Genomic DNA, 27,262 nt, shown 5'->3' on the forward strand with positions numbered 1-27,262 from the left:
CCATAATCACCCCAATTCACCCTATTATACATCTTCCAGCCCCCAAAAATAGTTGGATAGCAAAGAAGGGCAATTGAGATAAGAACTCAAATCTGAATTCAATTATTAACAGTACCAAAAATTGCAATGTGTCACATTGCAATCTGATGCATCAGATCTGATTTATGATTGCAGTATATTTCATTGATGCTTCATTGATGTGGACTTGTAGCAGTATACCAAAAATGTGTAAAAATCAGATCTGCATCATTGATGAAATAGTAGCAATGTGTGATGATATCAAAGTGCACTTGATTTCTACTGTGGACTGACTGATGACATGAGGAAGTATGTGGACTGATGATCTGAAATCATATATGTGGACTGAGGCTTTTGTTATCCTTTAAATTACTTTCATCCGATCTGATTGACTGTTTGTCTGTGGACTACTGTTTGTGTTATATCTGTGGATTGATAATCATATATGTGAACTGAATTTTTTTAGCTTTAAACCACTTGCACCAGATCTGAACTGGATGAGTGTAATATACTGGCATTTAGGGCTGCTTACAGTATACAGTTAGTAGACCTGATTTCAGGTTTCTGCAACTACTTAATTTGAGCCATCATCATCATGATTTCAAGTTTCTGCTTTAAACCTCTTGCACACAGTCTTGGATATCCATTAGTAAATTCAAAGTTTTAGATGGCCAGCTCTGATTGCTATGAGATCTGATATGAAATTGGGCTCAGTTCTGTCCTGCAACACTGCTAAATTGCAGCAGTAACAATGCCAAAACAGTGCAAACCTGATTTCAGGTTTCTGTAAATTTGTGAACTGAACAGCTTAATATATTTGAGCTAGACAGATAGGGGCTGATATGAGATCTGAAGCAAAACCTGGGCTGAATCAATAGTTCAGCCCACTGTTGCCATTAATCTAGATTGAAGCATCATATACAGGTTGTATGCTTTGCAGACCTGATCTCAGCCTGATTATTTATGATAGATGTGAGTACTTTGAATAAGATGTGAATATTGGAGCTTTGATCTAGGCCCCAGCCCTAGTTCAATTCAGATCTCATTCCAGCCCTGATTGATGTATCCTTGAGTACAACATATTGCAGATCCACTGACCTGGCATCAAGTAGCTTCTATATTTGATGGAATAATTAGCTTTATATTTGGTTTCAGCTGCTGCAAAAATTTGCTATAGCTGAAAAATTGTATTTGATTGAAATCACCCAGATCTGAACTAGAATTGTGAACAGACCTAGTAGGGCAGAATTTGTTGTATTTAAACAACTTGTGCTATGCTCTATCTGAGCAGATTTGGTTGAGAAAAAGTTTGTATATTTTAAGAATTTTTTATGCCTCAATAGTTTTAATGCAATGTCTTGAATTTGAAAATATGTGGAATGATTAGTTTGCTACTGCTGCACTATGGGTTGCTATTTTTGGCTTATGGGACATTTGTATGAATTCATAAGGAATCTCAACCAAAATATTGATTGGATTCATTGTGAACTAAACTGCTTTCAATAGCAGCAGCTTATGCGGGTCAGTATTAGACCTGATTTCAGGTCATAAGAAATCTTCAAGATTTTTTGAAGCCATACACTTGCATAGCTCACAAGCCTGAACCTGGCTCAGGTCGAGTTATAGCTCAAATTATGTCATCTGAAGGCATTGTCAATTCAGCTTTGATAAACTGTCCTCAGTCCAGTAGAGGTGAATGGATGTGTACAGTAGTGTACATTGCATTTCAATTCAAATTTTAGTTATTATTGTTTGAACCAACAATCCTAAAGAATTGTAGGTCTAAAAGCAGATGCTACAACTAATGGATTGCTGGTTCGAAATTATTTATGATTGGTACTTGTATGACAATAATTCATTGTACTTATCTTAACTATGATAGGCTTAGGTAATTATATTCTTTTGTATTATCTTGTTTATTGCATTGACTTTCACAGTTTCTGACAAGCAGAGTCGAGCTGGAGGAAATCCTCTATGACCCAAAGATTGAAAGAACTCTCTGTGTCCATCTAAGAGCAGCCAGACAAGTTCAGCAAGAAGCTCAACAAGCTCAACAATCTCAACAAGCTCAAGAAGCTCAAGAAATGATTGAGCAGAGGACTATGATGGATTATGCCAAACCCACACTCACTGGAGCTGCCTCCAACATTATCAGGCCCAATATTGCTGCTAACAAATTTGAGATCAAACCGACCATCATACAAATGATTCAAAACATGATGCAATTCTGTGGTTTGGCCCACGAATATCCCAATGCACACATTTCTAACTTTTTAGAAATATGTGACACCTTCAAACATAATGGGGTAAGTGATAATGCCATTAGGCTGAGGTTATTCCTATTTTCTTTGAAGGATAAAGCCAAAGCATGGTGAATTCATTACCAGCAGGATCAATAGCTACGTGGGATGAAATGGCCAACTGTTTTCTCTCTAAATATTTTCCCCCTTCTAAAACTGCTAAAATGAGGAATGACATCACTACTTTTTTTCCAGCAAGAGGGGGAATCTTTATACGAGTCATGGGAACGATACAAGGAGCTGCTAAGGAGAGTTCCTCACCATGGCCTCCCCATTTGGCTACAAGTGCAAACTTTCTATAATGGTCTTACTGACTCAAATAAGACCATACTAGATGCTGCAGCTGGAGGATCCAAAAATAATAAAACTCCTGAGGTTGCCCATGCACTTATTGAGGAAATAGCAGCCAACAACTATCAATGGCATTCTGAAAGGACTCAAACTAGGAAGCAACAAGGCCTGCATAATGTTGATACTTATACGACACTATCTGCACAAATGGGAGAACTTTGTAAGAAAATTGATGAAATGTAGATAGCTGCCATGCATGTGCAGCCTCTTACTTGTGAATTGTGTGGGGGAGGCCACATCAGCACTGACTGCCAAGTTGGCATTCAGTTCAGGCCATCTACTGAACAAGTCGACTATGTCAGCAATTTGTCAAGATAGCAGGGTTACCAAAGTCACCATACCTTTCACCCAGGATGAAGGGGACATTCAATCAGTCCTGGCCAAGTCAGCATACTTCAAAGCCTTTCCACCATACTTATCATCAGCCCGAACCAAAGTCCAATTTGGAGGAACTGATGACAAAATTTATAGCAAGTGCGAAAACCAGGTTCCAGAACCAGGAAGCCTCAATCAAAAACCTGGAAAACCAAGTGGGGAAATTGGCACAATTAATCTCTTCTAGAATGCCAGGAACTCTTCCAAGCAATACTGAAGTGAATCCACAAGAGCAGGTGCAAGTGACAGGTTTGTTGAAGCCTTCAAAATTAATACTAGTCCCACTATAAAATATTTGCAGTAAAAGTGGTTCTAGATCGAATCCTACAGGGAGCAAATCAATAATCTCTTAGCCGAATGGGTAATGTAATTGAGTGAGAGAATTTAAATACTGAAATTAAAAGAAAAGAAAATAAATAGCAACTTAAACAAGAGAAAATCAGTCTTACCGAATTCTGGTTCAAGGGTTCGGATTGAATCGATTGGCCATCGATCCTAGGTACATTTCAACATTCTTGCAATTCAAGCATTTAACCTTAGATTTATTAGGATAGCCAAAATAAACCTTGTGTTTTCCTAATTCAGTTGACCAAACCCAGCATTCAATCAACACTTATCACCACTCAACTGGGTACGATAGCGTCCATACTAAACAGTGATAGCATTAAGATTTGTGAAAAGAGTTAAACCCAAATAACAATAATTGAGATAGTTGCAATTACTGAATCTCGTTCCATCGATTCCTTTAGGTTAAACCATGTTAAAACATTGGTCAAAGGCTATCACGAACAATTGACCCAAAAAAAAATCAACCTAATGGCTACTTGCACCATTATTCGTGACAATTACGGATCACCGAAATCATGGATAACAGTAGGAAGATCAATATTAAACCTCATGATCTGCGCAATCTCCATGCTTTTCTTCTCCATAGCCGAACTACCTTCTTGAGCTTCTTGGTCTTCTTGATGATCTCTTGGATCTGAGAGTGAGTGATGCCAGAGCTGGTTCGCCCCCCTTTATATAGCCAAGGAGAGGGCTGTTTTTGAACTCCTTCTAGGAGATCATTTTATCTTTAGGGAGTCTTGATCTTCTTTGAACTAATCCTATTCTATCTCTTATCTAATGATCTAATCTCAATCTCTCTAGGATTACATTCAAGACTTTAGATCTGATAAGACTCTTTCTTTAGAGATTACATTCGAGATTTGGACTCTTGACTCTTGAATTCGAGTTGGGTTACTTTAAAATTTGGGCTGCTTCAAGGTACTTCTGCGAGTTGGGCTTAAGTTGTGAAATGGGCCTGGGTGCGAACTTGCTACGACTTCGGGCTCGTTTTCATACTCGATGCGTGCCGAATCTGTCAAAACCCAAAACATAAAAGTTGTGAGCCTTCTTTTTATCTTTCTAATGCTTCTTGAATTGTCCAATTCAGAGTCCGGAATTGAGAGTTAGACCCAGATTAATGACTGTCGCCGAAACTGTGCAAAATCACCCGATTTGCCCTGTTTTCTTCCAATTGCCTTCTTTATTGCCCTGAATCGAAATACAAGAGTAATGAGTTCATTTAAATGCTAAAATAATGTAAAACGATGAAAATTAGGGGACAAAAATAGGGTTTCTTTCAGTCTCATCAAATCCCCCACACTTAAACTTTGCCCATCCTCGGGCAAGGCAAAAACTCAAGTAACCCAAGAGAGACTAACTATTGATTTTCAATCTTTCTTTTTCTCTACAAGAGGCCTGGTTCATTTCATGCTTAAGTTCAGACTTGGTAACCTTCCCTCTTTCATCTCTTTCTCCCCTTCTTCTCGTCCAAGAGTGATTGCAAAGCACCCATCCTCATGGTCCAGGTTAAATCGACAGTCAAGGAGGCAAGCCTTCCCAGCTGAAGCATCATTGGCTGAATGGTTTCTCATTGCTTTAACTAACCAATACGGCCAGATTCACTTACCTTTCTTTGTTTCTTAAGCCAAAATAAGGTGTGCTTATTTCCATAAGCTTGTTGTGTATCACATCTCCACCACTTAATATAAATTCCAAGGATCTAAAGGTGAGAAAAGGAGTAGGGGTTCTAAGGTGAGTGCATTTTATGCTCCATCTCCCCCTTGCTTTCTCTTTCAAGGTGTGAGTGCATTTTATGCTCCATCTCACAGTAGTCACGATTTTTTTTCTCAAGAATCACAGGGTCTCATTGCCTGATCCATGAATTCATTGATCATGGTCTCAATATGCCTAACACAGCAAGTTCTAGAATAATGAAACCATGTTTGACAAATAATCATGTGAAAATCAATTATGCATCTTGCCTATTGATCGATTAAAATCATGGGTTACCATATGCATCCAAGAAAGATTCAATTAGTCATGCTTGCATCCTATCTTATCTATTCAGCCTAAGCACATGATTCCTGATAAGTTGAAATCGTTCAAGGATAAGTTTCCAGGGAGCAGAGATTTCAAGAAGGTAAGGTATCCCAAATTTTCACCAGATTTCCCTAATCCCCCCACACTTAAATTGTACATTGTCCCCAATGTATGTAATAAAGTAGAAGGATTTGGGGGTAATTCCCTGTTTGTCTTGTTGGGTTCCTGCTAAACACAAAAATCAAAACCAAGCAAAATAACAAAATTAACTAAACACAATGGATTGCCTCCCACAAGCGCAATTGTTTAACGTCATTATGCTCGACGTCCTCCTTTTGCTCCTTTAATCCACTGAATACCATGGAATGTCCAACGAGATGTCTACCGTACAAGAGACATTTGTATCCTCATGGAACAACTTCAATCGATGTCCATTCACCTTGAAGATCTTACCTGTGTCAAGACTTTTGATCTCTATTGCACCATAAGGAAAAACATTAGTCACAATAAACGGACCCATCCACCTAGAACGCAGCTTACCTGGCATGAGTTGAAGTCAAGAATTATACAATAAGACCTTTTGTCCAATTTTAAATTGTTTTCTTGAGAGTACATTGTCATGGAACGATTTGGTCTTTTCTTTGTAGATTCTTGAATTTTCAGATGCCTCTAACCTCAACTCCTCCAGCTCTTGCAACTGGAGCTTCCTTTCCTTCCCTACTTCTTCCATATTCATGTTGCATCGCTTGATTGCCCAATAGGCCCTATGTTCAATTTCGACTGGCAGGTGGCAAGAATTGCCAAAAATTAACTTGTAAGGGGACATACCTATTGGGGTCTTGTAAGTTGTTCGATACGCCCAGAGAGCATCATCTAGACGTAGGCTCCAATCCTTCCTTCCTGGATTCACCATCTTTTCCAAGATGGAATTTACCTTTCTATTGGAAATTTCAGCTTGCCCGTTAGTCTGGGGATGATAAGCAGTGGCAATTCGGTGATGTACCCCATATCTTCTCAACAGGTCTTCGACTATTCTATTGCAAAAGTGGGTCCCTTGATCGCTTATGATGGCTCAAGGGATGCCAAACCTACTGAAGATGTTAGACTTGATAAATCCTACAACACATTTAGAATCATCAATTTTTGTGGCTTTGGCTTCCACCCATTTTAAGACATAATCGACTGCCAAAAGTATGTAAGAAAAACCACAAGAGGGAGGAAAGGGTCCCATGAAATCAATACCCCAAACATCAAATATTTCACATATAAGAATGGGGGTTTGGGGCATCTCATTCCTACGAGATAGTGTACCTGTTTGCTAACATCTTTCCCAGTTTTTACAAAACAAGTATGCATCTCTAAATAGGGTGGCCCAATACATCCCACTATCCAAGACTTTTCGAGCAGTCAACTTTGGCCCAAAATGGCCACCACAAGCATAACTATGACAAAACATTAGAATCGACATCTGCTCATCCTCAGGGACACATCTCCTAATCATTTGATTAGAACAGAATTTCCATAGATAAGGTTCATCCCAAACATAATATTTTGCCTCATACCTGATTTTGTTCTTCATGGATTTGCTAAGGTCATTAGACAAAACTCCGATGACCAAGTAGTTTACATTGTCAGCATACCATGGAACCATACCTCTCATGTGAAACAACTGTTCATCAGGAAATAACTCATCGATGGGTGAGGAGTCCTCATCTTTCACCAAGCAACTTAGGTGATCTGCCACTGAGTTTTCAACTCCCTTTCAATCCTTGATCTCTAAATCAAACTCTTGGACCAAGAGTATCCACTTTATCAGCCTCGGTTTTGATTCCTTCTTCACCAGTAGGTATTTCAAAGTTGCATGGTCAGAAAATACAATCACTTTAGAGCCAAGCAAATATGACCTAAATTTATCTAAAGCAAACACAATAGTAAATAGCTCTTTTTCAGTGGTTGTGTAATTGCTCTGTGCAGCATTCAACATTTTGGAAGCATAGTAAATGACATGGCTCTTCCCATCTATTCACTGCCCTAGAACAACCCCTACTGCATAATTGCTTGCATCAGTCATGATCTCAAAGGGCAAGTTCCAATCTGGTGGTTGAATGATGGGTGCAATGGTTAATAAATTTTTAAGCTTGTTAAATGCTTCCTTGCACTCATCATCAAAATCGAAAGGCACATCTTTTTGTAGCAAACTGGACAATTGCAGGGCAATTTTTGAAAAATCTTTGATGAACCTGCGATAGAAACCTGCATGTCCAAGAAAGGAGCGAATCTCCCTAACATTCGTAGGGTAGGGTAAGCTCACAATCAAATCAAATTTTTCCTTGTCGACCTCTATTCCTCTAGCTGAAATTACATGTCCCAACACAATATCTTCCTTCACCATAAAATGACATTTTTCATAGTTTAAGACAAGATTTGTTTCCACACACCTATTTAGAATTTTACTTAAACTATTTAAGCAATCATCAAACAAATCACCATAAACAGTAAAATCATCCATTAACACTTCAATGCATTTTTCAATAAAATTAGAAAATATGCTCATCATGCATCTTTGAAAAGTGCCCGGAGTGTTACACAAACCAAAGGGCATTCGTCTGTAGGCAAAGGTGCCGAATGGACAAGTGAATGTCATTTTCTCTTGGTCCTCCTGCGCAATAACAATCTGATAATATCCTGAGAACCCATCGAGAAAACAGAAGAAAGCCTTACCTGCTAGCCTCTCTAGCATCTGATCAATGAAGGGTAGGGGAAAATGGTCCTTTCGAGTGGCCAAGTTGAGTTTTTGAAAATCTATTACCATTCGCCAGTCACTTTGTACCCTCATGGGAACTAGTTCATTATTTTGATTTTTTACTACAGTAATCTCAGTTTTCTTAGGTACAATATGAATAGGACTTACCCATTTGCTGTCTAAAATAGGATAAATTATCCCTTGATATAACAATTTAAGCACTTCTTTCATTACTACCTCTTTCATTACCAGGTTGAGTTTTCTTTGTGGTTCTCTAACCGGTTTGGCATCATCTTCCAAAAGGATCCTATGCATGCAAATCGAGGGGCTAACCCCTTTTATATCGGCTAGGGTCTAGCCAATCACCTCCTTATGGTCCTTTAGGACTTTAATGAGCCTTTCTTCTTGATCCTCAGTCAACCCTTTTGCAATGATCACAGGCAGTGTCTCTTTTTCACCCAAGTAGGCATATTTTAGGTGATCAAGTAGGGTCTTTAGTTCCAGCTCCAGAGCTTGCAAAACAGAGGGCAGTAGCCTTGTGTGAGAAACTTTCGATTGAACATCAGAAGTACTTACCTCCTGTTTTGGTTTTGGAGTATCATAGGATGCATCGATCTCCTCCTCCCTGTCCGATTGTGCCTCATACTCTAGCTCATCATCCATGTCCTCCTCTCCAAAGACTTCTTGCACAATCGAATCGATAGTATCAATAGAGCAGATCGAATGACACTCACTAGGATATTTCATTGCATCAAAAATATTAAATTTTACAATCTCTCCATCAAACTCGACGGAGAGGGTACCCTCATCCACATCTATTTTGGTCTTGGCCGTTTTCATGAATGGTCGACCTAATAGAAGTGGGGCTGAACTCGTGGTTGTGTCTTCTTCCATCTTCAGGATGTAAAAATCAGCTGGAAAAATCAAATCGTTAACCTACACTAATACATCCTCAACAATCCCTTATGGGTATCCATTAGAACGATCAGCTAATTGTATAACAACTCTAGTCTCTTTTAAATGACCTAGTCTCAATGCACAGTAAATCGAGTATGGAATGACATTAATAGATGCACCTAAGTCCAGCATGGCACGCTCGATTCATTTATTGCCAACCACACAGGGTAGGGTAAACATACCTGGATCAGCACATTTTTTTGGAAGGGTCCTCTTGATCACGGCTGAAACGTTCTCTCCCACTCTTACCTTTTCATCAATTCGCAGCCTTCTCTTGTCAGTGCATAACTCTTTCAAAAATTTTGCATATTTAGGGATTTGTTTTATTGTGTCTAACAAGGGAATGTTGATCTCCACCTTCCTGAAGGTTTCTAACACTTCTTGTTTGTATTCCGCATTCTTTGAACTTGCCAACTTGCTAGGAAAAGGTGATACAACATTAGTAACCTTAGGGAGAGGGGGATCGGATTTTACCTCAATGGGGTTGTTGTTTGACCCTTGTCCTTCCTCTTCCTTGGCTGCCTTTGATGGTGAACTTGGTTGGGACTACAACTCTCTTCCACTCCTCAACACCACCACAGTTGCATTCTCTTTTGGATTGACTACCATTTGTGAGGGTAGTTTCCTAGAGTTCTGCGCCTCCAACTTGCTGATGGAAGTGGCAAGTTGGCTAATTTGGTTCCCCAAATTCTGAATGTTGGTTCTCATTTCTTGTTGAAATTGCTGAGTATTAGTAGCGAGAGCCTTAACTATATCATCTAAGGACATACCTGAATTCGGGGGTTGGCCTTGCACTGTGATGGGTGTTGAAAACTGGGGCTGTCGACTGAAATACTGGGGCTGATATTTCTACTGTCCTCCTTGGTTCTCATAGCTTAGATTTGGATGATCTCTCCACCCCAGATTATAGTAATTGGAGTAGGGATCATACTTTCGTTGGGGCTGGCCCGGGAATCCTCCTACGGCACTCACTTGCTGCATCGATCCATCCTGTAATGATGGACACATGTCCGTAGGGTGGCCCAGAATCGAAGAGATACCACACACCCTGGCAGTTTGTAATTGTCCTGCAGCGAGTTGTCTTACCAAAGCAGTCAAGTCAGAAATCTGATTTTTTAAATTTGCATGGCTTACCTCATTAACCCGTCTAATGGTACCGTCTGTTCTTGCACTGAACTGCTGTGAATTTTCGGCCATGTTGGAGAATAACTCCCTGGCCGCTTTGGGTGTCTTGTTCACCAAGGCTCCTCCATTGGCTGCATCGACCATACTTCTATCCATGGGCTGCATCCCTTCGTAAAAGTATTGGATTAACAGTTGTTCAGGTATTTGGTGGTGTGGACAGCTAGCAACAAGTTGTTTAAATCTTTCCCAATATTCATATAGTGTCTCACCACCAAATTTCCGAACTCCATATATTTCTTTTCTTATATTTGTAGCCTGGGATGCAGGAAAATATTTGTCCAAGAATATCCTATTCATCTCATCCCATGTGCGTATTGAACCGGGAGGAAGAATATACAACCAATCCTTTACTTTATCTCTTAAAGTAAATGGAAAGGCTATGAGTTTTACCTGGTCCTCGGTCATACCTTGGGGCTTCATGCTTGCACAGATGACATGGAATTCCTTTAGATGCTTATGAGGTCTTCTCCTGGAAAAACATGAAATATAGGCAATAATGGTATCAAACCAGATTTCAATTCAAAAGCTACCTCAAGAGTGGGGTACATGATGCATAAGGGATGTTGGTTCATAATCGGTGCAGCCAACTCCCTCAATGTCCTCTCTCTGTCAGCCATTCTTTCTCCTTCTTTGAAGATGGGAAAATCACAAGTGGGCAATTCGCAATCTGAGTTCACCCTTTTTGGTGAACGATCCTTCCTTTGCTTAGCCTTCTTCCTTAAACAACAGGTGGTCCTCTCAATTTTGGGGTTGTACTCGAGTTCACCTCGTTGAGAAGCACGAGTCATAAAACAAAAGAGGTTAACAAGAGGAATGTAATAGATAAGAAATTAAAGTTGCTCCCCAGCAACGGCACCAAAATTTTGACGGGTTATCGAAGCCCTCAAAATTAATACTAGTCCCATAATAAAATATTTGCAGTAAAAGTGGTACTAGGTCAAATCTCACAGGGAGCAAATCAGTAATCTCTTAGCCGAATGGATAAAGTAATTAAGTGGGAAAATAACTAAAATTTAAAAGAATAATAAAGCAATAACAAACTAAATGAACAAGAGAAAATCAGTCTTACCGAATTCTAGTTCAAGGGTTCGGGTTGAATCGATTGGTCATCGATCCTAGGTAAATTTCAACATTCTTGCAATTCAAGCATTTAACCTTAGATTTATTAGGATAGCCATAATAAACCTTGTGTTTTCCTAGTTCAGTTGACCAAACCCAGCATTCGATCAACACTTATGACCACTCAACTGGGTACGATAACGTTCCATATTAACTGGTGATAGCATTAAGATTTGTGAAAATAGTTAAACTAAAACAACAATAATTGAGATAGATGAAATTATTGAATCTTGTTCCATCGATTCCTTTTAGGTTAAACCATGTCAATACATTGGTCAAAGGCTATCACGAACAATTGACCCAAAAAGATATCAACCTAATTGCTACTTGCACCATTATTCATGACAATTACAGATTACCAAAATCATGGATAGTAGTAGGAAAATCAACATTAATTCAGTTTGTCAAACTAATTAACATCAACATCCAATAAAGATATGCACAAGAATCAATGAATACTTGAATTAAAAAACAAGAAAATAAATTAACTACAGAACCTCACAATGACACAATCGAACCTTCCCCCTTAGAACCAAAAAAAGAAGCTTAGCTGCTCATGATTTGCGCAATCTCCATGCTTTGCTTCTCCATAGCCGAACTGCTTTCTTGAGCCTTTTGGTCTTCTTGATGATCTCTTGGATTTGGGAGTGAGTGATGCCAAAGCTGGTTCACCCCCCTCTTTATATAGCCAAGGAGAGGGCTGTTTCCAACTCCTTCTAGGAGATCATCTTATCTTTAGGGAGTCTTGATCTTCTTTGAACTAATCCTATTCTATCTCTTATCTAATGATCTAATCTCAATCTCTCTAGGATTACATTCAAGACTTTAGATCTGATAAGACTCTTTCTTTAGAGATTACATTTGAGATTTGGACTCTTGATTCTTGAATTTGAATTGGGCTGCTTTAAAACTTGAGCTGCTTCAAGGTACTTCTGCGAGTTGGGCTTAAGTTGTGAAATAGGCCTGGTTGGGAACTTGCTATGAATTCGGGCTCATTTTCGTACTCGATACGGGCTGAATCTGTCAAAACCCAAAACATAAAAGTTGTGGCCTTCTTTTCATCTTTCTAATGCTTCTTGAATTGTCCAATTCAGAGTCCAGAACGGAGAGTTAGGCCCAGATTACTGACTGTCGCCGAAACTGTGCAAAATCACCCGATTTGCCCTGTTTTCTTCCAATTGCCTTCTTTATTGCCCTGGATCGAAATGCAAGAGTAATGAGTTCACTTAAGTGCTAAAATAATATAAAAAGATGAAAATTTGGGGACAAAAATAGGGTTCCTTTGCTACGACTTTGGGCTCATTTTCATACTCGATGTGGATCGAATCTGTCAAAACCCAAAACATAAAAGTTGTGGGCCTTCCTTTCATCTTTCTAATGCTTTTTGAATTTTCCAATTTGGAGTCCAGAATTGAGAATTAGGCCCAAATTACTGACTGTCACCGAATTGTGCAAAATCACCCGATTTGCCCTGTTTTCTTCCAATTGCCTTCTTTATTGCCCTGAATCGAAATACAAGAGTAATGAGTTCATTTAAGTGCTAAAATAATGTAAAAAGATGAAAATTAGGGAACAAAAATAGGGTTCCTTTCAGTCTCATCAGCAAGCTATTACCTTAAGAATTGGTAATAGAAGTCCCACTGATCTTAGGGAGATCTTTCTTGGCTACTGGAAAAGTAATGATTGATGTCCAACAAGGACAACTCAGCCTTAGGATACAAGATGAGGAGGTTACTTTTAAAATGTCTGATGCTATGAAACATGCACTCTCTTGTGATGATTCTTGTTTTATGATTGATGCCATTGAATTGACAATTGATGAATGCTTCCAGGTAAGTAGATTAGCTGATCCTCTCAAACTCTGCCTCCCGTAGGGAGACCTTGAAAAAGAAGAAAATGAAGAATTAAACCTCATGATAGCATACCTAAATGATAAGCCTCAATTCAAGGGAAAGGGGTTTCTCAAGTTAGAGAACTTAGGCAAATTGCTTGGACCATCAGATAAGCCATCATCCCAAGAACCCCCCACCCTTGAATTGAAGCAATTACCTTCCCATTTAGAGTATGCTTTCCTTGAGGAACCATCAGATCTCCCCGTAATAATTTTCGCAGTACTAAATCCCTTACAAAAAGAAAAGTTATTAAGAGTGATGCAAGAACACAAAAATGCTATAGCTTGGAAGGTAGAGGATATCAATTGCATTACTCCATCAATCTGTACTCAGAATTTTGATGGAAGAGGACAGCAAGCCTTCCGTTCAGTCCCAAAGGAGCCTGAACCCCAACATGAAAGAAGTGGTAAAGGCTGAAATAATTAAGCTATTAGATGTCGGGATCATTTATTCTATTTCTGATAGTTCTTGGGTAAGCCTTGTGCAAGTTGTGTCGAAAAAAGGGGGTATGGCTGTTGTTCCAAATGAGAGAAATGAACTCATGCCTACTAGAACCGTCACTGGATGGCGTGTGTGTATTGACTATAGAAAATTAAATGAAGCCACCCGGAAGGACCATTTCCCTCTCCCATTTATGGACCAAATGTTAGAGAGGCTAGCTGGGCATGAGTATTATTATTTCTTGGATGGATATTCAGGGTACAACTAGATACCAATTGCACCAGAAGACCAAGAAAAGACCACTTTTACTTGCCCATATGGTACCTTTGCATACCGAAGGATGCCCTTTGGGTTATGCAATGCCCCAGCAACCTTTCAGTGATGTATGATGCCTATATTTTCTGATATGGTTGAAAATTTTTTTGAGATCTTTATGGATGATTTTTCAGTTTTCGGTTCTTCGTTTGATGCATGTTTGAATAATCTGGAATAGATCCTTCTTAGATGCGAAGAAATACATCTTGTGTTGAATTGGGAGAAATGTCATTTTATGGTGCAAGAAGGCATAGTGCTTGGCCACAAGATCTCTCAAAGAGGTATAGAAGTTGACAAGGCCGAGGTGGAGGCAATTGAAAGTTGCCACCCCCAACATCTATTCGTTCTTTGAGAAGTTTCTTAGGACATGTAGGATTCTATAGGAGGTTTATTAAGGATTTCTCAAAAATTGCCAAGCCATTATCTACCTTGCTTCAGAAAGAAGTGACTTTTGAATTTTCAATTGAATGCCTTCATGCTTTCAACATCTTGAAAGACAAATTAATCCATGCACCTATCATGGTAGCACCCGATTGGACCCCCCCCATTTGAATTAATGTGTGATGCGAGTGATTCTGCTATAGGAGTTGTTTTAGAACAAATAATGAACTAGCATTTTCAGCCAATTTACTATGCTAGCAGAACCTTGAATGGACCCAACACACATATGCAGGCAATGACATAACCAAAAATACTGAAACCCCTCAAGTTCATTACTATTTATTTGATGATTTTTAAGAAGGAATTCAATGAATTGAGGGAGACTGATGTACTTGTTAAGTTTTTATTCTTGTGAATAACGTAGTTTGATATATGCATGAGAAAATGGGAGTTGGATATTTCTTTCAGCATGACTAGCCCTAACTATCTTCATGTGTATGAAAGCACTTGATTTCATTGTTAATGGTCAAGGAAGCTAGTGCACATCTGAATTACTGATACATGAGATTTAACTCAAATTGACTCCACTATTTTGAGCTAAATAGTAAGACTAGCAGCTCAGAACATGAGTCTTGTTATTTACCTCAAGCATGTGACCAGTGTGAGATGGAGCATAAAATGCACTCACCCCTAGAAATAAATAATGATGGTGACAGTTGAGGTCCAAGTGGACATACTAAGTTGAACCCTCATTAAGATAAAGTTACAGATGTGAAACTTAGTGTAATTTGATTATTAACTTTGACAATTAAGGAGCTGGATTATATATTGATTAGGAGTGAAGGCTGAACTTTGATGAAATTAATATTCTCCTTTCCTTGGATCTTATACATATTAAATGGTAATTTACAAGAATAGGAATTGAACACTTACAAAAGTTCCCCAGCCACTCAATGAATTTCTATCTTAACTCATCAGGTAAATGGTGAGAACAAAAGGGGGGAATGTTCAGTTTATGGCTGATTTCTTTGCTTGAGGACAAGCAAAAGCTTTAGTGTGGGGGTATTTGATGAATCTACAATTTATCTATAATTGTTGAGGACTTCAGCATAGAATTTTATGCCGGTTTTATTAATTTTTGCCTTAATTTAGCTTAATGCTAAGAATAAGCTCCAGGGGTAATTAATCCAAGAAAATGAAGGAAAAAGGCAAGAAAAGAATGTTCAAAATGACCAATTTCAGCCCAGCCCGGTTGTGGAAGCAAGAGAGAGCACTTCGGCCCAAGAAGAACAAGTGGATTCCTTGAGAAAACCCATGAAAAGAAAGCCAAGCTAAGAGTAGAATTCGGCCCAGCAAAGAAGGCCCATTCTCAGCCCAAAACAGCAACTCAAAGTATAGCTATCATGTGCTAAGAGAGAGCCTAAGTGCATCCCAAATAGCAGCCCTTAGGAGGCTTTCAAGAGAGCTCTAGAAAGTTCAAAAAATGGGTGTAATACACCCCATTCTAGAGGCTTCAAGAAGGGGCAAGAGCCCCCTTAAAAAACTATATAAGGAGGCCTCTAGGAGGGGGGAGAGGTGTTCATTTGCTTGAGAGGAAAGCTCTCCCACTCTTAGAGGTTCGGCCACCTTGAGAGAAGAGAAGAGAATAAGGCTAGGCGCAAGGAAGAAGAAGAAGAAGAAGGGCTGAAGGAAGTTCAAGTCAAGCAAGCAAGAAAAAGAAGGTGAGTTTGAAATTGGGGGTTTGTGATTCAAAGTTTTTTGTAATAACTCAATTGTAGTTTCATTCTCCTTTAATTTGAATTCAGTTTCTTTGTTATATTTTCTTTATTCTTTCTCATTCTTCCATTCTTTCTTGATGTATTTCAGCTTGTAAAGTTTTAGTTCAGCAATCAATTTCTTTTTAATTCATTCGAATGGTTATGAATTGTACTTGAAATTTCTTGAATAGGAGTTAAATTATAGATTAATTCGGCCAATTAACCTTCAAAACTCAGATCTGAATTCTCAAATCTGAGATTTCAAGATTTGAATTGCTTGGAAGAGAATTCAGATCTGCAAATTTCAGATTGGCCGAATGGATCTAACCCTTGGAATTCCTAGAGTGCTTGAGAGAGACGCTAGGAATTCAGATCAACTATTCAAGAACTGAATTGAGTGCAAGGTTAGAGATAACTTGCACAATTCAGTTGGTGATCAATTCAGATTTGAATTGATGCCTTAGAAGTGTTTGAAGAAATGCATGCACGGGGATTAGATTCTTGCTAGAGATAGAAGAACCATCACTCATGCATAGGATGAACATGCACTTGAGAGATGCTGTTCATGACCTTGGGGTTTCACCAAACCAATGCTCAATCATGATTTATTCGAATGATCCAAATTGATAGATTGATGAATTCTGAGATTGACATTTACTGCTTACTCTTCTAAACTGATTTGAAGGCAATTGGGCCAATGATTTAGATAGATTTTAGTTTAGGATTTTTAGCTTTCATTAAAGTTTTGATTTATTTGTTAATCATATAAGAAATACTCAATTTAGTATTGATACTTGTTTCCTAAATCCTCATGGGAATGATACTTCACTCACTACTTTATTACTTGAATGGTTAGTGCACTTGCTAGTGTCACAATGAGCTATATCAGGCCTCATGCTATTGAGACCCTTAGCATAGAGAACATGGATCTGAGGGACGAGTTGAGGACATAACATGGCCAGCTCGTCGAAGACCTCTGATGAACTTACAATTTATCTATAATTTTTGAGGACTTTAGCATGGATTTTTATGCCGGTTTTATTAATTTTTGCCTTAATTTAGCTTAATGCTAAGAATAGGTTCAGGGATAATCAATCCAAGAAAAGGAAGGAAAAAGGCAAGAAAAGAAGGTTCAAAAAGACCAATTTCAGTCCAGCCCGGTCGTGGAAGCAAGAGAGAGCACTTCGGCCCAAAAAGAGCAAGTGAATTCCTTGAGAAAACCCAAGAAAATAAAGCCTAGCTATGAGGAGAATTTGGCCCAGCAAGGAAGGCCCATTTTTAGCCCAAATAACAGCCTAGAGTGTAGCCCACATGAGCTCAAAAGCAAGCTAAGTTGTAGCCCAAATAGCAGCCCAAAGGGAGCTAGGGGCGGCAACTTCTAGGAGTTTCTTGAAGAGAAGGAGGGAGCACTCTAGAAGGTTCATGAGGGGTGTAATACACCCCATTCTAGAGGCTTCAAGAAGGGGCAAGAGCCCCCTTGAAAAACTATATAAGGAGGCCTCTAGGAGGGGAGAAAGTTGTTCAATTGCTTGAGAGGAAGGCTCTCCCACTCTTAGAGGTTCGGCCACCTTGAGAGAAGAGAAGAGAAGAGAAGAGAAGAAGGCTAGGCGCAAGGAAGAAGAAGAAGAAGGGCTGAAGGAAGTTCAAGACAAGCAAGCTAGAAGAAGAAGGTGAGTTCGAATTGAGAGTTTGTGATTCAAAGATCTTCTGTAATAAATCATTTGTAGTTTCATTCTCTTTTGATTTGAATTCAGTTTCTTTGTTATATGTTCTTTCTTTTTTCTCCTTGTTTCCATTCTTCCTTGATGTATTTCAGCTTGTAAAATTTCAGTTCAGCAATCTAATTCTTTTTGATTCATTCAAATGGTCATGCATTGTATTTGAAGTTTCTTGAATAAGGGTGTGATTGTAGATTAATTCGGCCAACTAACCTTCAAAACTCAGATCTGAATTCTCAGATCTGAGATTGCAAGATCTGAATTGCTTGAAAGAGAATTCAGATCTGCAATTTTCAGATTGGGCGAATTAATCTACAGCTTGGAATTCCTAGAGTGCTTGAGAGAGACTCTAGGAATTCAGATCTACTATTCAAGAACTGAATTGAGTGCAAGGTTAGAGATAACTTGCACAATTCAGTTGGTGATCAATTCAGATTTGAATTGATGCCTTAGAAGTGTTTGAAGAAATGCATGCATGGGGATTAGATTCTTGCTAGAGATAGAAGAACCGTCACTCATGCATAGGATGAACATGCGCTTGAGAGAGGCTGTTCATGACCTTGGGGTTTCACCAAACCAAGGCTCAATCATGATTCATTCGAATGATCCAAATTGATAGATTGCTGAATTCTAAGATTGACATTTACTACTTACTCTTCTAACCTGAATTGAAGGCAATTGGGCCAATGATTTAGATAGATTTTAATTTAGGATTTCTTAGCTTTCATTAGAGTTTTGATTTATTTGTTGATCAGATAAGAAGTGCTCAATTTAGTATTGGTAATTGTTTCCTAAATCCTCGTGGGAACGATACTTCACTCACTACTTTATTACTTGAACGGCTAGTGCACTTGCTAGTGTCACAATGAGCCACACATCAAGTTTTTGGTGCCGTTGACGGGGATTTAGAGAAGCAATATTAGGAAACATTGAGCATTCTTAATCTGATCTCATTCAGCATTGCATTCATAGTTGGGTTAATTTGCTAACTTTTTCATTTCAGCTTGGACTGCAACTGCTGTACTACTGTAGTTATGTTTCTTCTTTCTTAAGTAGATTACTTTCTTTTTTTTGGTTTCAGTTTCATTTTAATAAAGGCATGTTTGATTTCTTTTCAATCTTGGTGTTGTTCCCTTCAAAAAGAAAAAAAAAAAAAAGAAAAAATTCACAAAAACATGAGTGTTGCAGATCTGAGTTGCATTCGGCACTCAGATCAGCAGATTCAGATCTGCAGCACTCAGCCGAAAAGAGTTGCTTGTGTTTCAGACTTTATTTTTTTTCTTTCTTTCATTACAAAAAGAAAAAAAACAAATTTAAAAAAAAAAGGGGAGATCTTTTGAACAACAAGAGGAGCAATTGAGAATTCGGATCAGAACTCAGATCTGAGTTCAGATCTGAATTCTGCTATTGCAGATCTGCAACAGTTTAGATCTGAGTTCCTCTGAACTCAGACCTGAACTGATGAAATTTTGAGGGGAATTGGGTGTCATCACCACCCCAATTCACCCTAGGGCACTTCTGCTATTCCCCAAAAACAATTTGGTAGCAATAACTGAAGGTAAGGCAATTGAGAATTCAGATCCAAACTCAGACTTGAGTTCAAATCTGAATTCTGCTGTTACAGATCTGCTCAGTTCAGATCTGAATTCCTCTGAACTCAGATCTGAACCGATGCAAGTTTGAGGTGAATTGGGTGCCATCACTACCCCAATCCACCCTATGATACATCCAACCTGCCTCAAGGGTGAATGGATAGCAAGGAATGAGAGAAATTCAAATCTGAAATGCAGTTGATATGATGTGAGGACTGAACTAATACAGAGCATACTATGAATTCTGGGTGGACTGAATTCTTGGCTTTACCCACTTGTAACCGAGCTACATTAGCTAAGGAGGTGTATGTTTGGATTGAATAATTGTTATGCCTCAGATATTTAAGAAAAATTAGCACTTTCCAAGTATTTCTTTTAGCATTCAGATCTGTAGCAGGGCTGCTATAGTGCAACAGTTAGCAGACCTGATTTCAGATTTCTACAAAAGTTGTATGGGCCGAATAGCTTGCAATACCAAACATTGCAGACCCAATTTTCAGGTCTTAGCAAGTGTTTGATATGCATCAGCTATACAGGTTTGAGCTTCAATTGTAGAGTTTAAAATCTTTAACCCAAGCTTAACTCAGGACTGGTTTTAGTTTATTTCAGATCCTTTAAAATTTTTTTTTTCAGATCAGATCTGATTTCAGCCCTAAAGCATCACAGAATTGATTCCAACCTTAATGGATGTATATTGTAGTGTATACCAATGAGTGTGTATGAGATATCCAGCTCAGATCTGAATTATTATTTATTAATTTCTCTAGACTAACAATACCAAAGACTTGTAGATCTGAACTCAGATCTAAATTGGGTCTGAATTCAGATGTTGCAATCGATGGATGTAGATAAAGGAACCTTGAATAAGATGATTGGTTTAAATCTGCTTTTAGTATAATCGGCTTCATTTATTCATGATAGGATGTAGGTTTTGTATTCCAATAATTCACTTTACATTTTCAGTGTGATAGGATTAGTTATTTATTTTCTTTTGTGAATATTGGCATTTTTATTGCTTTGACTTTAACAGTTTATGACAAGCAGACCTGAACTGGAAGAGATCCTTTACGACCCGGAGATTGAACGGACTCTCCGTGTCCGTTTGAGAGCTGCTAAGCAAGTCAGACAAGAAGCACAAGAAATGGCTGAACAAAGAACTATGATGGATTATGCCAAGCCTACCCTCACCGGGACTGTCTCCAGCATTATCAGGCCAACTATTGCTGCCAATAACTTCGAAATTAAACCGGCCATAATCCAAATGATACAAAATACGGTTCAGTTTTGTGGTATGGCCCATGAGGATCCGAATGCCCATATTGCTAACTTCTTGGAAATCTGTGACACCTTCAAACACAATGGGGTAAGTGATGATGCCATCCGTCTGAGGTTATTCCCATTTTCTTTGAAGGATAAAGCCAAAGCTTGGTTGAACTCATTACCGGCAGGATCTATAGCCACATGGGACGAAATGGCCAGCCGTTTTCTCTCTAAATATTTTCCCCCTTCTAAAACTGCTAAAATGAGGAATGACATCACTACTTTTTTCCAGCAAGAGGGGGAATCTTTATATGAGTCATGGGAACGATACAAGGAGCTGTTAAGAAGAGTTCCTCACCATGGCCTCCCCATTTGGCTGCAAGTGCAGACTTTCTATAATGGTCTTACTGACTCAAATAAGACCATATTAGATGCTGCAGCCGGAGGATCCATAAATAATAAAACTCCTGAGGTTGCCCATGCACTTATTGAGGAAATGGCAGCCAACAATTATCAATGGCATTCGGAAAGGACTCAAACTAGGAAGCAGCAAGGCTTGCATAATGTTGACACTTATACAGCACTAGCTGCACAAATAGGAGCACTCAGTAAAAAAATAGATGAAATGCAGATAGCTGCCATGCATGTGCAGCCTCTTAATTGTGAATTGTGTGGGGGAGGCCACATCAGTACAGACTGCCAAGTTGGCAATCAGTTCAGACCATCTACTGAACAAGTTGACTATGTCAGCAATTCGTCAAGACAGCAGGGTTACCAGAGTCACCATACTTTTCATCCAGGATGGAGGGGACATTCAAACCAGTCCTGGCCAAATCAGCATATTTCCAAGCCGTTCCACCAGACTTATCATCAGCCTGAACCGAAATCCAATTTGGAGGAACTGATGACAAAATTTATAGCAGGTGCAGAAACTAGGTTCCAGAACCAGGAAGCCTCAATCAAAAACCTGGAAAACCAAGTGGGGCAATTGGCACAATTAATCTCTTCCAGACTGCCAGGAACTCTTCCAAGCAACACTGAAGTGAATCCACGAGAGCAGGTGCAAGCTATTACCTTAAGAAGTGGAAAAGAGTTGCCTGAGGTAGAAAAGAAGAATTGGGCTGAACCCAAGGCAGAAACAAGCCTTGGAACCAAACAACAGAAGACGGAACAACCAGAAGCACAACAAGGGATGCACCAACAATCACAAGTTCCATTCCCTAACAGGCTGAAGCAACAAAAATTGGAGAAGGAATTTGGTAAGTTTCTTGAAATATTTAAAAGTTTACATATTAATATTCCTTTTGCTGATGCTTTAGCCCAGATGCCACACTATGCAAGGTTTTTGAAGGAATTATTGGCAAACAAAAGGAAACTGGGAGATGTGGCTACAGTTGCATTAAATGAGGAATGTTCTGCTATCCTTCTGAACAAGCCGTCTCAGAAACTCAAAGATCCAGGGAGTTTCACTATTCCTTGTACCATTGGCAGTTTAGAAATTGAAAAAGCTTTATGTGACCTGGGAGCTAGCATCAATTTAATGCCATATTCTATCTTCAAGAAATTGGGGTTGAATGAACCCCAACCCACTAGAGTGGCATTACAATTGGCTGATAGATCCATTAGACATCCTAGGGGGATCATAGAAGATGTGTTAGTTAAAGTTGACAAATTCATTTTTCCAGTTGATTTCATTGTGTTAGACATGCAAGAAGATGTGGAGGTCCCGCTTATCCTAGGGAGACCTTTCCTGGCTACCGGAAAAGCAATGATTGATGTCCAACAAGGACAACTCAGCCTTAGGATACAAGATGAGGAGATAATTTTTAAAATGTCTGATGCTATGAAACATGCACCCTCTAGTGATGATTCTTGTTTTATGATTGATGCCATTGAATTGACAATTGATGAATGCTTCCAGGTAAGTAGAATAACTGATCCTCTTGAACTCTGCCTCCAGCAGGGAGAACTTGAAGAAGCAGAAAATGAAAAAATAAACCTCATGATAGCATACCTGAACGATAAGCCTCAATTCAAGGGAAAGGGGTTTCTTAAATTAGAGAACTTAGGCAAATTGCCCGGACCATCAGATAAGCCATCACCCCAAGAACCCCCCACCCTTGAACTGAAGCAATTACCATCCCATTTAGAGTATGCTTTCCTTGAGGAACCATCAGATCTCCCCGTGATAATTTCCGCAGCACTGAATCCCTTACAAAGAGAAAAATTATTAAGAGTGCTGCGGGAACACAAAAATGCTATAGCTTGGAAGGTAGAAGATATCAAAGGCATTAATCCATCAATCTGCACTCACAGAATTTTAATGGAAGAGGACAGCAAGCCTTCCGTTCAGCCCCAAAGGCGCCTGAATCCCAACATGAAAGAAGTGGTAAAGGCTGAAATAATTAAGTTGTTAGATGCTGGGATCATTTATCCTATTTTTGATAGTTCTTGGGTAAGCCCTGTGCAAGTTGTGCCCAAAAAAGGGGGTACGACTGTTGTTCCAAATGAGAAAAATGAACTCATCCCTACTAGAACCATTACCGGATGGCGTGTGTGTATTGACTATAGAAAATTAAATGAAGCCACCCGGAAGGACCATTTCCCTCTCCCATTTATGGATCAAATGTTGGAGAGGCTAGCCGGGCATGAGTATTATTGTTTCTTGGATGGATATTCAGGGTATAACCAGATACCAATTGCACCAGAAGATCAAGAAAAGACCACTTTTACTTGCCCATATGGAACCTTTGCATACCGAAGGATGCCCTTTGGGTTATGCAATGCCCCAGCAACCTTTCAACGATGTATGATGTCTATATTTTCTGATATGGTTGAAAAATTTATTGAGATCTTCATGGATGATTTTTCAGTTTTTGGCTCTTCGTTTGATGCATGTTTGAATAATCTGGAACAGGTGCTTACTAGATGTAAAGAAACACATCTTGTGTTGAATTGGGAGAAATGTCATTTTATGGTGCAAGAAGGCATAGTGCTTGGACACAAGATCTCTCAAAGAGGTATAGAAGTCGACAAGGCCAAGGTGGAGGCAATTGAAAAATTACCAACCCCAACATCTGTTCGTTCTTTGAGAAGTTTCTTAGGACATGTCGGATTCTATAGAAGGTTTATTAAAGATTTCTCAAAAATTTCCAAGCCATTATCTACCTTGCTTCAGAAAGAAGTGCCTTTTGAATTTTCAACTGAATGTCTTCATGCTTTCAACATCTTGAAAGACAAATTGATCCATGCACCTATCATGGTAGCACCAGATTGGACCCTCCCATTTGAATTGATGTGTGATGCGAGTGATTTTGCTATAGGAGCTGTTTTAGGACAAAGAATGAACAAACATTTTCAGCCAATTTACTATGCTAGCAGAACCTTGACTGGACCCCAACTCAATTACACCACCACAGAAAAGGAGCTGTTAGCAGTAATATTTGCACTTGATAAGTTTCGTTCATATCTGATATTATCCAAGGTTGTTGTCCTCACAGATCACTCGGCATTAAGGCACTTGCTTACCAAGCAAAACTCAAAACCAAGACTGATCAGGTGGATCCTTTTATTGCAAGAGTTTGACATTGAGATTAGAGACCTGAAGGGTGCTGCAAACCTGGCTGCTGACCATCTCTCCCGGTTGGACACGGTAAGCTCAAAAGAGGAGATAACCAGCAACATTCGAGAAGAATTTCCGGATGAGCAGTTGTACTCAATACAGAAATACTCATATCCTTGGTATGCTGATTTTGCTAATTATCTAGCTGCACAAGTCCTTCCTCCTAACCTTTCATATCAACAGAAAAAGAAATTCTTTTCTGATGTAAAATACTATCTGTGGGAGGAACCCTTTTTGTATAAATTGTGTGCAGATCAGATCATAAGGAGATGTGTCCCCGAGGAGGAGATGGAGTCGGTACTCCAATTTTGCCATGATAAAGAAGCAGGAGGTCATTTTGGAGCTAGTCGCACTGCAGCCAAGGTTTTGCAATCAGGTTTTTATTGGCCCACACTCTTCAAAGATGCCCATCGGTATGTGTCCACATGTGACAAATGCCAAAGATCGGGAAACATTTCCCGACGGAATGAAATGCCCCTTTCCAATATTTTAATCTGTGAAATCTTTGATGTTTGGGGTATAGATTTCATGGGACCTTTCCCGAATTCTTTTGGGAATAAGTACATCCTCGTTGCAGTTGACTATGTATCCAAATGGGTAGAAGCCATGGCTTTACCCACAAATGACTCAAGAAGGGTAGTACACTTCCTAAAGAAGCTATTCTCCCGATTTGGCACTCCACGAGCTATAATTAGTGATAGGGGAACTCACTTCTGCAATAGCCAATTTGAGAGGTTAATGCAGAAATATGGAATTACACATAAATTAGCTACCCCTTATCACCCTCAAACCAGTGGCCAAGTGGAGTTGGCTAACAGGGAACTCAAAAGAATTCTGGAAAAGACCGTAGCATCCGCCAGAAAAGATTGGTCCATCAAATTAGATGATGCATTATGGGCATACAGAACTGCATTTAAGACACCTATTGGCATGTCCCTCTACAGATTGGTCTTTGGTAAAGCATGCCATTTACCAGTTGAATTGGAACACAAGGCCTATTGGGCTCTTAAATTCTTAAATTTTGACATTCAGGCCACAGGGGCTAAAAGGCGGTTGCAATTGAATGAATTGGATGAATTCAGACTTACCACCTATGAGAATGCCAAAGTTTATAAAGAAAGAATAAAAAACTGGCATGATAAGAACTTGCTGAGATGGGACTTTTATGTAAGCCAACAGGTATTGTTATATAATTCCCGTCTCCGCTTGTTTCCAGGTAAGCTGAGATCCAGGTGGTCTGGACCCTTTACCATTTCACAGGTTTTTCCCCATGGGGCTATAGAACTCACCCATCCGGTTCAGGGCACGTTTAAAGTAAATGGTCAGCGCCTGAAACCATATTTAATGGGCAGTACTGTACCCCCTCCATCCACTGTTTATCTAGATAACCAATAATCTCTTATGCTTGCTCATGAACAAGTTAAGGAACCTTTTTGTCATTTATCTTTTTAGAATATTAGTTAGTAAAATAAAGATCTTTTTCTCAAAATTTCAATTCTTTAAGGATTCAGTTCATCATTTTCTTTTCTTCAGTTTGCTCTAGCAAGTGTGACTCCCTAACACTACGAACATTGAGGACAATATTCATCTCAAGTGTGGGGGAGTGAGCCCGAGGCTAGGGTATGGGGGTTGAAACCATGCACCTCATGCACCCCAACACACATATGCAGGCAATGACATCACAAAAAAAAAAAAAGACTGGAACCCCTCAAGTTCATTACTATTTATTTGATGATTTTTTTTAAGAAGGAATTCAATGAGTTGAGGGAGACTGATGTACTTGTTAAGTTTTTATTCTTGTGAATGACCCAATTTGATATATGTAGGAGAAAAGGGGAGCTGAATATGCCTTTCAGCATGACTAGCCCTAACTTCCTTCATGTGTATGGAAGCCCTTGATTTGATTGTTAATGGTCAAGAAAGCTAGTGCACATCTGAAGTGCTAATTCTTGAGGTTCAATAATTGCAAAAGAAGGACAAAAGCCCAAATTGACTCCGCTATTCTGAGCTGAATAGTAAAACTAGCAGCTTAGAACATGAGTCCTATTTACCTACCTCAAGCAAGTGACCAGTGTGAGATGGAGCATAAGATGCACTCACACCAAAAAAAAAAAAAAAAAAAAAAAAAAAGAGAAAAGTGTGAGATGGAGCATAAAATGCACTCACACCGAAAAGAAAAAAAAAAGGTGAGATGGAGCATAAAATGCACTCACCCTTAGAAATAAGTAATTGTGGTGACAACCGAGGTTCAAAGGGGCACTCTAAAGTTGAACTCTCATTGAGATTTAGTTACAGATGTGAAACTTAGTGAAATTTGATTATTAACCTTGACAATTAAGGAGCTGATTTATATATGAATTAGGAGTGAAGGCTAGAATATGATGAAATTCATATTCTCCTTTCCTCGGATCTGATACATATCTTAAATGGTAATTTACAAGAATAAGAGTTGAGCACTTACAAAAGTTCCCCGACTACTCAATGCATTTCTATCTTAAAAAGTTCACCAGGTAAATGGTGAGAACAGAAGGGGGGAATGTTAAGTTTATGGCTGATGTCTTTGCTTGAGGACAAGCAAAAGCTTAAGTGTGGGGGTATTTGATGAACTTACAATTTATCTATAATTTTTGAGGACTTTAGCATGGATTTTTATGCCGGTTTTATTAATTTTTGCCTTAATTTAGCTTAATGCTAAGAATAGGTTCAGGGATAATCAATCCAAGAAAAGGAAGGAAAAAGGCAAGAAAAGAAGGTTCAAAAAGACCAATTTCAGTCCAGCCCGGTCGTGGAAGCAAGAGAGAGCACTTCGGCCCAAAAAGAGCAAGTGAATTCCTTGAGAAAACCCAAGAAAATAAAGCCTAGCTATGAG

The 27,262-nt window shown here is 39.1% G+C and overlaps 2 non-coding genes across 2 annotated transcripts; both read right to left on the reverse strand.

Moving 5' to 3' along the window:
* Positions 1-2,479: 2,479 nt before the first annotated feature.
* LOC148881119 (small nucleolar RNA R71) lies at positions 2,480-2,587 on the reverse strand. The gene has a single exon (XR_016106349.1). It is a non-coding gene; the product is annotated as a small nucleolar RNA R71 (small nucleolar RNA).
* Positions 2,588-21,030: 18,443 nt separating this feature from the next.
* Positions 21,031-21,137, reverse strand: LOC148881120 (small nucleolar RNA R71). Its single transcript, XR_016106094.1, has one exon. It is a non-coding gene; the product is annotated as a small nucleolar RNA R71 (small nucleolar RNA).
* Positions 21,138-27,262: the final 6,125 nt, after the last annotated feature.

This window comes from Nelumbo lutea, chromosome 1 (genome assembly GCF_056320005.1).
Source record: "Nelumbo lutea isolate HS-2025 chromosome 1, American lotus-T2T, whole genome shotgun sequence".
Classification (NCBI taxonomy): Eukaryota; Viridiplantae; Streptophyta; class Magnoliopsida; order Proteales; family Nelumbonaceae; genus Nelumbo; species Nelumbo lutea.